At 41.6% G+C, this 16,480-nt stretch overlaps 2 non-coding genes across 2 annotated transcripts; both read right to left on the reverse strand.

Annotated features, from left to right (window-relative positions):
- Positions 1–5,581: 5,581 nt before the first annotated feature.
- On the reverse strand, positions 5,582–5,655 carry trnat-agu (transfer RNA threonine (anticodon AGU)). The gene has a single exon. It is a non-coding gene; the product is annotated as a tRNA-Thr (tRNA).
- A 4,895-nt stretch (positions 5,656–10,550) lies between these two features.
- On the reverse strand, positions 10,551–10,624 carry trnav-aac (transfer RNA valine (anticodon AAC)). The gene has a single exon. It is a non-coding gene; the product is annotated as a tRNA-Val (tRNA).
- Positions 10,625–16,480: the final 5,856 nt, after the last annotated feature.

A 16,480-nucleotide genomic window follows, 5' to 3' on the forward strand; every position in this document is an offset into this window, starting at 1 on the left:
GACCGCTATTTCTCCCGCCCGAATTGTTCTTGCTAACGTACAGCAACAGAAATTGTTCAATATTAAAGCAAATTACTGCGGATGTGAAATCTCAAAGAAAAAGGGGAAAAGATGGAAAATCTCAGCGGTTCTGGCGGCATCTGGGAAGAGAGAACTGAGCAATTTTTTCGACTCAGGGTCACTCTTCGGCAGAGCAAATCAGTTAATCATTCAATCGTTACACTCTGTTGTCGTTGCTATACTATTAAAATGTTCCTCCAGGTTTTCTTGAGGTAAATCCTATTATGCATTCAAAGGAAAATACCGCGGATGCTGCAAATCTGCAAGAGAAACTAAAAGTGAGAGGATAAAATCTTTAAAATTCTGAAGTTATATGTGGTGCCAGACACAGAGTTAAAGTTTCAAATGCGCGATATCCTTCTACAAGGCTGAAGCGAGGAGGAAATGCGATGGTGTAGGTGAGCAAAATTGAAGATGAGCGGAAAATGTGAGTTTAAAGGTTTGAAAAAATTGCTTCTGCACACAAGGGAAAGCAAGCTTTAAGGTTCGCATTGCAGGGGTTGTGTCAACATTTTCTGCATTCACAATGAAATGTTGAGCATCACTCCAGCTGTTAATTTCCATTGAAGGCACTGCTGAGATTTGAACTCACAATCTCCTGTTTACTAGACAGGCACTTTAACCATCTAAGCCACAGCACCAGCATGCTAAATTCGGGTGCAAGTTTAGAACAGATTTCAATCATTTTGATTCAACATCAGTTTTCTTGCCATCTCATACGGGCCTTCCGCGTGCATATTAAAAAATTCTTTGGAACTGTAAAATTGCATTAATTACTGGAAAAGCTGGATTTGTAGCAGTTCTGCATGGGATTAGTAAACAAACAGGAAATGATTGGTCGAACTGGGAAGTGAGTGAACATGACCAGAAATCTATTGTGGTATAATACAGGACAATGTCAGGAGAGAATTTTAACATGAACTGAAAATGAAGCAAACTTCTAGACAATTCTCCATGGCTGTTACACTTTAGCAAAGATGATATTGTCACCGTTCTTCCATTTTCCCTGACCCGTTCTGCATTCTTTATTCTTCTTTTTTGTTGTTCATTGGGAAGCAAACGTCTTGAGCCAAAGTAAGAGCCCTGATAGGGACTTAAACGCTGGACCCTCATAATAAAAGTATGAAGCTCTACCGAATGAGCTACCAAGGCCCAATCTTTGCTGGTTCTCATAATTTACTTCAACGTCTCATGAGGGATGTTTTGAATTTCCTTCTTTGGTGATGCAGCCTCTCCAGCTCATTTTACTCGCAGGCATAGCAGCAGCCTCCGTTTGGCTTCCTGTCACAAATTCTTCAGCTTGCACCAACTACTCGCTTCTCACCAGTGACTTGTGATGTGACAACAGTTGTTACCCCCGGACCTGCACTGTCACTTCAAGGCTTTGAAGATTACGTTTAATTCGGTGAAATATAAGTGGGAAGCTACAAAGACGCAGATTGTATTGTGAGAGAGAGTAAAGGGTGTCATCTGGTGTTTGTTGTGGCAGAGTGTGAATGCAAGTAAGGTTAACCGGTCAAGTTGCAAAGTGTAAAATCTCAAAGTTTTTGGGTGGGAATAGATTTGTCAGCACCAAATCTTCATGCAAAACGGACCGCTATTTCTCCCGCCCGAATTGTTCTTGCTAACGTACAGCAACAGAAATTGTTCAATATAAAAGCAAATTGCTGCGGATGTGAAATCTCAAAGAAAAAGGGGAAAAGATGGAAAATCTCAGCGGTTCTGGCGGCATCTGGGAAGAGTGAACTGAGCAATTTTTTCGACTCAGGGTGACTCTTCGGCAGAGCAAATCAGTTCATCATTCAATCGTTACACTCTGTTGTCGTTGCTATACTTTTAAAATGTTCCTCCAGGCTTTCTTGAGGGAAATCCTATTATGCATTCAAAGGAAAATACCGCGGATGCTGCAAATCTGCAAGAGAAATTAAAAGTGAGAGGATAAAATCTTTAAAATTCTGAGGTTATCCGTGGCGCCAGATACAGAGTTAAAGTTTCAAATGCGCGATATCCTTCTACAAGGCTGAAGCGAGGAGGAAATGCGATGGTGTAGGTGAGCAAAATTGAAGATGAGCGGAAAATGTCAGTTTAAAGGTTTGAAAAAATTGCTTCAGCACACAAGCAAAAGCGAGCTTTAAGGTTCGCGTTGCAGGGATTGTGGTAACATTTTCTGCATTTACCATGAAATGTTCAGCATCACTCCAACTGTTAATTTCCATTGAAGGCACTGCAGAGATTTGAACTCAGGATCTCCTGTTTACTAGACAGGCGCTTTAACCATCTAAGCAATAGCACCAGCATGCAAGCTTAGCGTGCAAGTTTAGAACAGATTTCAATCATTTTGATTCAACATCAGTTTTCCAGACATCTCATACGGGCCTTGCCAGTGCAAATTAAAATATTAATTGGCACTGGTCTTTGAATCTGTAAAATTGCACTTATTACTGGAAATGCTGGATTTGTAGCAGTTCTGCATGGGATAAGTAAACAAACAGGAAATGATTGGTCGAACTGGGAAGTGAGTGAACATGACCAGAATTCTATTGTGGTTTAATACAGGACAATGTCAGGAGAGAGTTTTAACATGAATTAAAATGAAGCAAACTTCTTGACAATTCTCCATGGCTGTTGCACTTTAGCAAAGATGATATTGTCACCGTTCTTCCATTTTTCCTGACCCGGTCTGAATTCTTTATTCATCTTTTTTGTTGTTCATTGGTAAGCAAACGCCTTGAGCCAAAGTAAGAGCCCTGATAGGGACATGAACACTGGCGCCTCAGATTAAAAGTCTGAAGCTCTACCTAATGAGCTACAAAGGCCTAATCTTTGCTTGTTCTCATAAGTTACTTCAAAGTCTCAAGAGGGATGTTTTGAATTTCCTTCTTTGGTGATGCAGCCTCTCCAGCTCATTTTAATCACAGGCATGGCAGCAGCCTCCGTTTGGCTTCCTTTCACAAATTCTTCAGCTTGCACCAACTACTCGCTTTTTACCAGTGACTTGTGATGTGACCTCAGTTGTTACCCCCGGACCTGCACTGTCACTTCAAGGCTTTGAAGATTACGTCTAATTCGATGAAATATAAGTGGGAAGCTACAAAGACACAAAGATTGTATTGTGAGAGAGAGTAAAGGGTGTCTTCTAGTGTTTGTTGTGGCAGAGTGTGAATGCAAGTAAGGTTAACCAGTCAAGTTGCAAAGTGTCAAAATCTCAAAGTTTTTGGGTGGAAATAGGTTTGTCAGCAGCAAATCTTCATGCAAAACGGACCGCTATTTCTCCCGCCCGAATTGTTCTTGCTCACGTACAGCAACAGAAATTGTTCAGTATAAAAGCAAATTACTGCGGATGTGAAATCTCAAAGAAAAAGGGGAAAAGATGGAAAATCTCAGCGGTTCTGGCGGCATCTGGGAAGAGAGAACTGAGTAATTTTTGGAAGTCAGGGTCACTCTTAGGCAGAGCAAATCAGTTAGTCATTCAATCGTTACACTGTGTTGTCGTTGCTATACATTTAAAATGTTCCTCCAGGTTTTCTTGAGGTAAATCCTATTCTGGACTCAAAGGAAAATACCGCGGATGCTGCAAATCTGCCAGACAAACTAAAAGTGAGATGATAAAATCTTTAAAATTCTGAGGTTATCCGTGGTGCCAGACACAGAGTTAAAGTTACAAATGCGCGATATCCTTCTACAAGGCTGAAGCGAGGAGGAAATGCGATGGTGTAGGTGAGCAAAATTGAAGATGAGCGGAAAATGTGAGTTTAAAGGTTTGAAAAAATTGCTTTAGCACACATGGGAATGCAAGCTTTAAGGTTCGCGTTGCAGGGATTGTGCCAACATTTTCTGCATTTACCATGAAATGTTCAGCATCACTCCAGCCGTTAATTTCCATTGAAGGCACTGCTGAGATTTGAACTCAGAATCTCCTGTTTACTAGACAGGCGCTTTAACCACAGCACCACCATGCAAGCTTAGCATGCAAGTTTAGAACAGATTTCAATCATTTTGATTCAACATCAGTTTTCTTGCCATCTCATACGGGCCTTCCGAGTGCATATTAAAAAATTCTTTGGAACTGTAAAATTGCATTTATGACTGGAAATGCTGGATTTGTAGCAGTTCTGCATGGGATTAGTAAACAAACAGGAAATGATTGGTCGAACTGGGAAGTGAGTGAACATGACCAGAAATCTATTGTGGTATAATACAGGACAATGTCAGGAGAGAATTTTAACATTAACTGAAAATGATGCAAACTTCTTGACAATTCTCCATGGCTGTTGCTCTTTAGCAAAGATGATCTTGTCACCGTTCTTCCATTTCCCTGACCCGTTCTGCATTCTTTATTCTTAATTTTGTTGTTCATTGGGAAGCAAACGTCTTGAGCCAAAGTAAGAGCCCTGATAGGGACTTGAACGCTGGACCCTCATAATAAAATTCTGAAGCTCTACCGAATGAGCTACCAAGGCCCAATCTTTGCTGGTTCTCATAATTTACTTCAACGTCTCATGAGGGATGTTTTGAATTTCCTTCTTTGGTGATGCAGCCTCTCCAGCTCATTTTACTCGCAGGCATAGCAGCAGCCTCCGTTTGGCTTCCTTTCACAAATTCTTCAGCTTGCACCAACTACTCGCTTCTCACCAGTGACTTGTGATGTGACATCAGTTGTTACCCCCGGTCCTGCACTGTTACTTCAAGGCTTTGAAGATTACGTTTAATTCGGTGAAATATAAGTGGGAAGCTACAAAGATACAGATTGTATTGTGAGAGAAAGTAAACGGTGTCATCTGGCGTTTGTTGTGGCAGAGTGTGAATGCAAGTAAGGTTAACCGGTCAAGTTGCAAAGTGTCAAAATCTCAAAGTTTTTGGGTGGAAATAGATTTGTCAGCACCAAATCTTCATGCAAAACGAACCGCTATTTCTCCCGCCCGAATTGCTAACGTACAGCAACAGAAATTGTTCAATATTAAAGCAAATTACTGCGGATGTGAAAGCTCAAAGAAAAAGGGGAAAAGATGGAAAATCTCAGCGGTTCTGGCAGCATCTGTGAAGAGAGAACTGAGCAATTTTTTCGACTCAGGGTCACTCTTCGGCAGAGCAAATCAGTTAATCATTCAATCGTTACACTCTGTTGTCGTTGCTATACTTTTAAAATGTTCCTCCAGGTTTTCTTGAGGGAAATCCTATTATGCATTCAAAGGAAAATACCGCGGATGCTGCAAATCTGCAAGAGAAACTAAAAGTGAGAGTAAAAATCTTTAAAATTCTGAGGCTATCCGTGGTGCCAGACACAGAGTTAAAATTTCAAATGCGCGATATCCATCTACACGGCTGAAGCGAGGAGGAAATGCGATGGGGTAGGTGAGCAAAATTGAAGATGAGCGGAAAATGTGAGTTTAAAGGTTTGAAAAAAATGCTTCAGCACACAAGGAAAAGCGAGCTTTATGGTTCGCGTTGCAGGGATTGTGCCAACATTTTCTGCATTTACCATGAAATGTTCAGCATCACTCCAGCCGTTAATTTCCATTGAAGGCACTGCTGAGATTTGAACTCAGGATCTCCTGTTTACTAGACAGGCCCTTTAACCATCTAAGCCACAGCACCAGCATGCGAGTTTAGAGTGCAAGTTTAGAACAGATTTCAATCATTTTGATTCAACGTCAGTTTTCTTGCCATCTCATACGGGCCTTTCGAGTGCAAATTAAAATATTCATTGGCACTAGTCTTTGAAACTGTAAACTTGCATTTATTACTGGAAATGCTGGATTTGTAGCAGTTCTGCATGGGATAAGTAAACAAACAGGAAATGATTGGTCGAACTGGGAAGTGAGTGAACATGACCAGAAATCTATTGTGGTATAATACAGGACAATGTCAGGAGAGAATTTTAACATGAACTGAAAATGAAGCAAACTTCTAGACAATTCTCCATGGCTGTTGCACTTCAGCAAAGATGATATTGTCACCGTTCTTCCGTTTTCCCTGACCCGTTCTGCATTCTTTATTCTTCTTTTTTGTTGTTCATTGGGAAGCAAACGTCTTGAGCCAAAGTAAGAGCCCTGATAGGGCCTTGAACGCTGGACCCTCATATTAAAAGTCTGAAGCTCTACCGAATGAGCTACCAAGGCCCAATCTTTGCTGGTTCTCATAATTTACTTCAACGTCTCATGAGGGATGTTTTGAATTTCCTTCTTTGGTGATGCAGCCTCTCCAGCTCATTTTACTCGCAGGCATAGCAGCAGCCGCCGTTTGGCTTCCTTTCACAAATTCTTCAGCTTGCACCAACTACTCGCTTCTCACCAGTGACTTGTGATGTGACATCAGTTGTTACCCCCGGACCTGCTCTGTCACTTCAAGGCTTTGAAGGTTACGTTTAATTCGGTGAAATATAAGTGGGAAGCTACAAAGACACAGATTGTATTGTGAGAGAGAGTAAACGGTGTCATCTGGCGTTTGTTGTGGCAGAGTGTGAATGCAAGTAAGGTTAACCGGTCAAGTTGCAAAGTGTCAAAATCTCAAAGTTTTTGGGTGGAAATAGATTTGTCAGCACCAAATCTTCATGCAAAACGGACCGCTATTCCCCCCGCCCGAATTGTTCTTGCTAACGTACAGCAACAGAAATTATTCAATATAAAAGCAAATTGCTGCGGATGTGAAATCTCAAAGAAAAAGGGGAAAAGATGGAAAATCTCAGCGGTTCTGGCGGCATCTGGGAAGAGAGAACTGAGCAATTTTTTCGACTCAGGGTGACTCTTCGGCAGAGCAAATCAGTTCATCATTCAATCGTTACACTCTGTTGTCGTTGCTATGCTTTTAAAATGTTCCTCCAGGTTTTCTTGAGGGAAATCCTATTATGCATTCAAAGGAAAATACCGCGGATGCTGCAAATCTGCAAGAGAAATTAAAAGTGAGAGGATAAAATCTTTAAAATTCTGAGGTTATCCGTGGTGTCAGATACAGAGTTAAAGTTTCAAATGCGCGTGATCCTTCTACAAGGCTGAAGCGAGGAGGAAATGCGATGGTGTAGGTGAGCAAAATTGAAGATGAGCGGAAAATGTGAGTTTAAAGGTTTGAAAAAATTGCTTCAGCACACAAGGAAAAGCGAGCTTTAAGGATCGCGTTGCAGGGATTGTGCCAACATTTTCTGCATTTACCATGAAAATGTCAGGCATTACTCCAGCTGTTAATTTCCATTGAAGGCACTGCTCAGATTTGAACTCAGGAAGTCCTGTTTACTAGACAGGCGCTTTAACCATCCAAGCCACAGCACCAGCATGCAAGCTTAGCGTGCAAGTTTAGAACAGATTTCAATCATTTTGATTCAACATCAGTTTTCCTGACATCTCATACGGGCCTTCCGAGTGCAAATTAAAATATTCATTGGCACTAGTCTTTGAAAATGTAAAATTGCATTTATTACTGGAAATGCTGGATTTGTAGCAGTTCTGCATGGGATAAGTAAACAAACAGGAAATGATTGGTCGAACTGGGAAGTGAGTGAACATGACCAGAAATCTATTGTGGTATAATACAGGACAATGTCAGGAGAGAATTTTAACATTAACTGAAAATGATGCAAACTTCTTGACAATTCTCCATGGCTGTTGCTCTTTAGCAAAGATGATATTGTCACCGTTCTTCCATTTTCCCTGACCCGTTCTGCATTCTTTATTCTTCTTTTTTGTTGTTCATTGGGAAGCAAACATCTTGAGCCAAAGTAAGAGCCCTGATAGGGACTTGAACGCTGGACCCTCATAATAAAAGTATGAAGCTCTACCGAATGAGCTACCAAGGACTGATCTTTGCTGGTTCTCATAATTTACTTCAACGTCTCATGAGGGATGTTTTGAATTTCCTTCTTTGGTGATGCAGCCTCTCCAGCTCATTTTACTCGCAGGCATAGCAGCAGCCTCCGTTTGGCTTCCTTTCACAAATTCTTCAGCTTGCACCAACTACTCGCTTCTCACCAGTGACTTGTGATGTGACAACAGTTGTTACCCCCGGTCCTGCACTGTCACTTCAAGGCTATGAAGATTACGTTTAATTCGGTGAAATATAAGTGGGAAGCTACAAAGACACAGATTGTATTGTGAGAGAGAGTAAACGGTGTCATCTGGCGTTTGTTGTGGCAGAGTGTGAATGCAAGTCTGGTTAACCGGTCAAGTTGCAAAGTGTAAAATCTCAAAGTTTTTGGGTGGGAATAGATTTGTCAGCACCAAATCTTCATGCAAAACGGACCGCTATTTCTCCCGCCCGAATTGTTCTTGCTGACGTACAGCAACAGAAATTGTTCAATACCAAAGCAAATTACTGCGGATGTGAAATCTCAAAGAAAAAGGGGAAAAGATGGAAAATCTCAGCGGTTCTGGCGGCATCTGGGAAGAGAGAACTGAGCAATTTTTTCGACTCAGGGTGACTCTTCGGCAGAGCAAATCAGTTAATCATTCAATCGTTACACTCTGTTGCCGTTGCTATACTTTTAAAATGTTCCTCCAGGTTTTCTTGAGGGAAATCCTATTATGCATTCAAAGGAAAATACCGCGGATGCTGCAAATCTGCAAGAGAAACTAAAAGTGAGAGGATAAAATCTTTAAAATTCTGATGTTATCCGTGGTGCCAGATACAGAGTTAAAGTTTCAAATGCGCGTGATCCTTCTACAAGGCTGAAGCGAGGAGGAAATGCGATGGTGGAGGTGAGAAAAATTGAAGATGAGCGGAAAATGTGAGTTTAAAGGTTTGAACAAATTGCTTCAGCACACAAGGAAAAGCGAGCTTTAAGGTTCGCGCCAACATTTTCTGCATTTACCATGAAATGTTCAGCATCACTCCAGCCGTTAATTTCCATTGAAGGCACTGCTGAGATTTGAACTCAGAATCTCCTGTTTACTAGGCAGGCGCTTTAACCATCTAAGCCACATCACCAGCATGCAAGCATAGCGGGCAAGTTTAGAACAGATTTCAATCATTTTGATTCAACATCAGTTTTCTTGCCATCTCATACGGGCCTTACGAGTGCATATTAAAACATTCTTTGGAACTGTAAAATTGCATTTATTACTGGAAATGCTGGATTTGTAGCAGTTCTGCATGGGATTAGTAAACAAACAGGAAATGATTGGTCGAACTGGGAAGTGAGTGAACATGACCAGAAATCTATTGTGGTATAATACAGGACAATGTCAGGAGAGAATTTTAACATTAACTGAAAATGATGCAAACTTCTTGACAATTCTCCATGGCTGTTGCTCTTTAGCAAAGATGATATTGTCACCGTTCTTCCATTTCCCTGACCCGTTCTGCATTCTTTATTCTTCTTTTTGTTGTTCATTGGGAAGCAAACATCTTGAGCCAAAGTAAGAGCCCTGATAGGGACTTGAACGCTGGACCCTCATAATAAAAGTCTGAAGCTCTACCGAATGAGCTACCAAGGCCCAATCTTTGCTGGTTCTCATAATTTACTTCAACGTCTCATGAGGGATGTTTTGAATTTCCTTCTTTGGTGATGCAGCCTCTCCAGCTCATTTTACTCGCAGGCATAGCAGCAGCCTCCGTTTGGCTTCCTTTCACAAATTCTTCAGGTTGCACCAACTACTCGCTTCTTACCAGTGACTTGTGATGTGACATCAGTTGTTCCCCCCGGTCCTGCACTGTCACTTCAAGGCTTTGAAGGTTACGTTTAATTCGGTGAAATATAAGTGGGAAGCTACAAAGACACAGATTGTATTGTGAGAGAGAGTAAACGGTGTAATCTGGCGTTTGTTGTGGCAGAGTGTGAATGCAAGTAAGGTTAACCGGTCAAGTTGCAAAGTGTCAAAATCTCAAAGTTTTTGGGTGGAAATAGATTTGTCAGCACCAAATCTTCATGCAAAACGGACCGCTATTTCTCCCGCCCGAATTGTTCTTGCTAACGTACAGCAACAGAAATTGTTCAATATTAAAGCAAATTACTGCGGATGTGAAATCTCAAAGAAAAAGGGGAAAAGATGGAAAATCTCAGCGGTTCTGGCGGCATCTGGGAAGAGAGAACTGAGCAATTTTTTCGACTCAGGGTCACTCTTCGGCAGAGCAAATCAGTTAATCATTCAATCGTTACACTCTGTTGTCGTTGCTATACTTTTAAAATGTTCCTCCAGGTTTTCTTGAGGTAAATCCTATTATGCATTCAAAGGAAAATACCGCGGATGCTGCAAATCTGCAAGAGAAACTAAAAGTGAGAGGATAAAATCTTTAAAATTCTGAGGTTATATGTGGTGCCAGACACAGAGTTAAAGTTTCAAATGCGCGATATCCTTCTACAAGGCTGAAGCGAGGAGGAAATGCGATGGGGTAGGTGAGCAAAATTGAAGATGAGCGGAAAATGTGAGTTTAAAGGTTTGAAAAAATTGCTTCAGCACACATGGGAATGCAAGCTTTAAGGTTCGCGTTGCAGGGATTGCGCCAACATTTTCAGCATTCACCATGAAATGTTCAGCATCACTCCAGCCGTTAATTTCCAATGAAGGCACTGTTGAGATTTGAACTCAAGATCTCCTGATTGTTAGACAGGCGCTTTAACCATCTAAGCCACAGCACCAGCATGCAAACTTCACGTGCAAGTTTAGAACAGGTTTCAATCATTTTGATTCAACATCAGTTTTCCTGACATCTCATACGGGCCTTCCGAGTGCAAATTAAAATATTCATTGGCACTGGTCTTTGAAACTGTAAAATTGCATTTATTACTGGAAATGCTGGATTTGCAGCAGTTCTGCATGGGATAAGTCAACAAACAGGAAATGATTGGTCGAACTGGGAAGTGAGTGAACATGACCAGAAATCTATTGTGGTATAATACAGGACAATGCCAGGCGAGAGTTTTAGCATGAACTGAAAATGTAGCAAACTTCTTGACAATTCTCCATGGCTGTTACACTTTAGCAAATACGATATGGTCACCGTTCTTCCATTTTTCCTGACCCATTTTGCATTCTTTATTCATCTTTTTTGTTGTTCATTGGGAAGCAAACGTCTTGAGCCAAAGTAAGAGCCCTGATCGGGACTTGAACGCTGGGCCCTCATATTTAAATTCTGAAGCTCTATCGAATGAGCTACCAAGGCCTAATCTTTGCTGGTTCTCGAAGTTACTTCAATGTCTCATGAGGGATGTTTTGAATTTCCTTCTTTGGTGATGCAGCCTCTCCAGCTCATTTTACTCGCAGGCACAGCAGCAGCCTCCGTTTATCTTCCTTTCACAAATTCTTCAGCTTGCACCAACTACTCGCTTCTTACCAGTGACTTGTGATGTGACAACAGTTGTTACCCCCGGACCTGCACTGTCACTTCAAGGCTTTGAAGATTCCGTTTAATTCGGTGAAATATAAGTGGGAAGCTACAAAGACACAGATTGTATTGTGAGAGAGAGTAAAGGGTGTCATTTGTTGTTTGTTGTGGCAGAGTGTGAATGCAAGTAAGGTTAACCGGTCAAGTTGCAAAGTGTCAAAATTTCAAAGTTTTTGGGTGGAAATAGATTTGACTTCCTTTCACAAATTCTTCAGCTTGCACCAACTACTCGCTTCTTACCAGTGACTTGTGATGTGACATCAGTTGTTACCCCCGGACCTGCACTGTCACTTCAAGGCTTTGAAGATTACGTTTAATTTGGTGAAATATAAGTGGGAAGCTACAAAGACACAGATTGTATTGTGAGAGAGAGTAAAGGGTGTCATCTGGCGTTTGTTGTGGCAGAGTGTGAATGCAAGTAAGGTTAACCGGTCAAGTTGCAAAGTGTCAAAATCTCAAAGTTTTTGGGTGGAAATAGATTTGTCAGCACCAAATCTTCATGCAAAATGGACCGCTATTTCTCCCGCCCGAATTGTTCTTGCTAACGTACAGCAACAGAAATTGTTCAATATAAAAGCAAATTACTGCGGATGTGAAATCTCAAAGAAAAAGGGGAAAAGATGGAAAATCTCAGCGGTTCTGGCGGCATCTGGGAAGAGAGAACTGAGCAATTTCTTCGACTCAGGGTCACTCTTCGGCAGAGCAAATCAGTTAATCATTCAATCGTTACACTCTGTTGTCGTTGCTATACTTTTAAAATGTTGCTCCAGGTTTATGCATTCAAAGGAAAATACCGCGGATGCTGCAAATCTGCAAGAGAAACTAAAAGTGAGAGGGTAAAATCTTAAAAAATCTGAGGATATTCGTGGTGCCAGACACAGAGTTAAAGTTTCAAATGCGCGTGATCCTTCTACAGGGCTGAAGCGAGGAGGAAATGCGATGGTGTAGGTGAGCAAAATTGAAGATGAGTTGAAAATGCGAGTTAAAAGGTTTGAAAAAAGTGCTTCAGCACACAAGGGAAAGCAAGCTTTAAGGTCCGCATTGCGGGGACATTGCCAACTTTTTTTGCATTCACCATGAAATGTTGAGCATCACTCCAGCTGTTATTTTCCATTGAAGGCACTGCTGAGATTTAAACTCAGGATCTCCTGTTTACTAGACAGGCACTTAAACCATCGAAGCCACAGCACCAGCATGCAAGCCTAGCGTGCAAGTTTAGAACAGATTTCAATCATTTTGATTCAACATCAGTTTTCCTGACATCTCATACGGGCCTTCCGAGTGCAAATTAAAATATTCATGGGCACTGGTCTTTGAAACTGTAAAATTGCATTTATTACTGGAAATGCTGGATTTGTAGCAGTTCTGCATGGGCTAAGTAAACAAACAGGAAATGATTGGTCTAACTGGGAAGTGAGTGAACATGACCAGAAATCTATTGTGGTATAATACAGGACAATGTCAGGAGAGAATTTTAACATGAACTGAAAATGAAGCAAACTTCTTGACAATTCTCCATGGCTGTTGCACTTTAGGAAAGATGATATTGTCACCGTTCTTCCATTTTCCCTGACCCGTTCTGCATTCTTTATTCTTCTTTTTTGTTGTTCATTGGGAAGCAAACGTCTTGAGCCAAAGTAAGAGCCCTGATAGGGACTTGAACGCTGGACCCTCATAATAAAAGTCTGAAGCTCTACCGAATGAGCAACGAAGGCCTAATCTTTGCTGGCTCTCATAATTTACTTCAACGTCTCAGTGAGGGATTTTTTGAATTTCCTTCTTTGGTGATGCAGCCTCTCCAGCTCATTTTACTTGCAGGCATAGCAGCAGCCTCCATAAGACCGTAAGACATAGGAGCTGAAGTAAGGCCATTCGGCCCATCGAGTCCACTCCGCCATTCAATCATGGCTGATTTCAACTCCATTTACCCGCTCTCTCTCCATCGCCCTTAATTCCTCGAAAAATCAAGAATTTATCAACTTCTGTCTTAAAGACACTCAACGTCCCGGCCTCCACCGCCCTCTGTGGCAATGAATTCCACAGACTCACCACTCTCTGGCTGAAGAAATTTCTCCTCATCTCTGTTCTAAAGTGACTCCCTTTTATTCTAAGGCTGTGCCACCGGGTCCTAGTCTCCCCTGCTAATGGAAACAACTTCCCTACATCCACCCTATCTAAGCCATTCATTATCTTGTAAGTTTCTATTAGATCTCCCCTCAACCTCCTAAACTCCAATGAATATAATCCCAGGATCCTCAGACGTTCATCGTATGTTAGGCCTACCATTCCTGGGATCATCCGTGTGAATCTCCGCTGGACCCGCTCCAGTGCCAGTATGTCCTTCCTGAGGGGTGGGGCCCAAAATTGCTCACAGTATTCTAAATGGGGCCTAACTAATGCTTTATAAAGCTTTAGAAGTACATCCATGCTTTTATATTCCAAGCCTCTTGAGGTGAATGACAACATTGCATTTGCTTTCTTAATTACGGACTCAACCTGCAAGTTTACCTTCAGAGAATCCTGGACTAGGACTCCCAAGTCCCTTTGCACTTCAGCATTATGAATTTTGTCACCGTTTAGAAAATAGTCCATGCCTCTATTCTTTTTTCCAAAGCGCAAGACCTCGCACTTGCCCACGTTGAATTTCATCAGCCATTTCTTGGACCACTCTCCTAAACTGTCTAAATCTTTCTGCAGCCTCCCCACCTCCTCCATAATACCTGCCCCTCCACCTATCTTTGTATCATCGGCAAACTTAGCCAGAATGCCCCCAGTCCCGTTTGGCTTCCTTTCACAAATTCTTCAGCTTGCACCAACTACTCGCTTCTTACCAGTGACTTGTGATGTGACATCAGTTGTTACCCCCGGACCTGCACTGTCACTTCAAGGCTTTGAAGATGACGTTTAATTCGGTGAAATATAAGTGGGAAGCTACAAAGACACAGATTGTATTGTGAAAGAGAGAAAAGGGTGTCATCTGGTGTTTGTTGTGGCAGAGTGTGAATGCAGGTAAGGTTAACCGGTCAAGTTGCAAAGTGTCAAAATCTCAAAGTTTTTGGGTGGAAATAGAATTGTCAGCACCAAATCTTCATGCAAAACGGACCGCTATTTCTCCCGCCCGAATTGTTCTTGCTAACGTACAGCAACAGAAATTGTTCAATATAAAAGCAAATTAGTGCGGATGTGAAATCGCAAAGAAAAAGGGAAAAAGATGGAAAATCTCAGCGGTTCTGGCGGCATCTGGGAAGAGAGAACTGAGCAATTTTTTCGACTCAGGGTCACTCTTCGGAAGAGCAAATCAGTTAATCATTCAATCGTTACACTCTGTTGTCGTTGCTATACTTTTAAAATGTTCCTCCAGGTTTTCTTGAGCTAAATCCTATTATGCATTCAAAGGAAAATACCGCGGATGCTGCAAATCTGCAAGAGAAACTAAAAGTGAGAGGGTAAAATCTTTAAAAATCTGAGGATATCCGTGGTGCCAGACACAGAGTTAAAGTTTCAAATGCGCGATATCCTTCTACAGGGCTGAAGCGAGGATGAAATGCGATGGTGTAGGTGAGCAAAATTGAAAATGAGCGGAAAAAGGGAGTTAAAAGGTTTGAAAAAAGTGCTTCAGCACACAAGGGAAAACAAGCTTTTATGTTCATGTTGCAGGGATTGTGCCAACATTTTCTGCATTCACCATGAAATGTTGAGCATCACTCCAGTTGTTAATTTCCATTGAAAGAACTGCTGAGATTTAAACTCAGAATCTCTTGTTTACTAGACAGGCGCTTTAACCATCTAAGCCACAGCATCAGCATGCAGGGTTTGCGTGCAAGTTTAGAACAGATTTCAATCATTTTGATTCAACATCAGTTTTCCTGACATCTCATATGGGCCTTGCGAGTGCAAATTAAAATATTCAGTGGCACTAGTCTTTGAAACTGTAAAATTGCATTTATTACTGGAAATGCTGAATTTGTAGCAGTTCTGCATGGGATAAGTAAACAAACTTAGGTGGATTGGCCATGATAAATTGCCCTTAGTGTCCAAAATTGCCCTTAGAGTGTTGAGTGGGGTTACTGGGTTATGGGGATAGGGTGAGGTGTTGACCTTGGGTAGGGTGCTCTTCCCAAGAGCCGGTGCAGACTCGATGGGCCGAATGGCCTCCTTCTGCACTGTAAATTCTATGATAATCTATGAAACAGGAAATGCTTGGTCGAATTGGGAAGTGAGTGAACATGATCAGAAATCTATTGTGGTATAATATAGGACAATGTCAGGAGAGAATTTTAACATGAACTGAAAATGTAGCAAACGTCTTGACAATTCTCCATGGCTGTTGCACTTTAGCAAAGATGATATTGTCACCGTTCTTCCATTTTCCCTGACCCGTTCTGCATTCTTTATTCTTCTTTTTTGTTGTTCATTGGGAAGCAAACGTCTTGAGCCAAAGTAAAAGCCCTGATAGGGACTTGAACGCTGGATCCTCATAATAAAAGTCTGAAGCTCTACCGAATGAGCTACCAAGGCCCAATCTTTGCTGGTTCTCATAATTTACTTCAACGTCTCATGAGGGATGTTTTGAATTTCCTTCTTTGGTGATGCAGCCTCTCCAGCTCATTTTACTCGCAGGCATAGCAGCAGCCTCCGTTTGGCTTCCTGTCACAAATTCTTCAGCTTGCACCAACTACTCGCTTCTTACCAGTGACTTGTGATGTGACATCAGTTGTTACCCCCGGACCTGCACTGTCACTTCAAGGCTTTGAAGATTACGTTTAATTCGGTGAAATATAAGTGGGAAGCTACAAAGACACAGATTGTATTGTGAGAGAGAGTAAAGGGTGTCATCTGGTGTTTGTTGTGGCAGAGTGTGAATGCAAGTAAGGTTAACCGGTCAAGTTGCAAAGTGTCAAAATCTCAAAGTTTTTGGGTGGAAATAGATTTGTCAGCACCAAATCTTCATGCAAAACGGACCGCTATTTCTCCCGCCCGAATTGTTCTTGCTAACGTACAGCAGCAGAAATTGTTCAATATAAAAGCAAATTACTGCGGATGTGAAATCTCAAAGAAAAAGGGAAAAAGATGGAAAATCTCAGCGGTTCTGGCGGCATCTGGGAAGAGA

The sequence above is a fragment of the Scyliorhinus torazame genome, chromosome 4, assembly GCF_047496885.1.
Source record: "Scyliorhinus torazame isolate Kashiwa2021f chromosome 4, sScyTor2.1, whole genome shotgun sequence".
In the NCBI taxonomy this organism is placed as follows: Eukaryota; Metazoa; Chordata; class Chondrichthyes; order Carcharhiniformes; family Scyliorhinidae; genus Scyliorhinus; species Scyliorhinus torazame.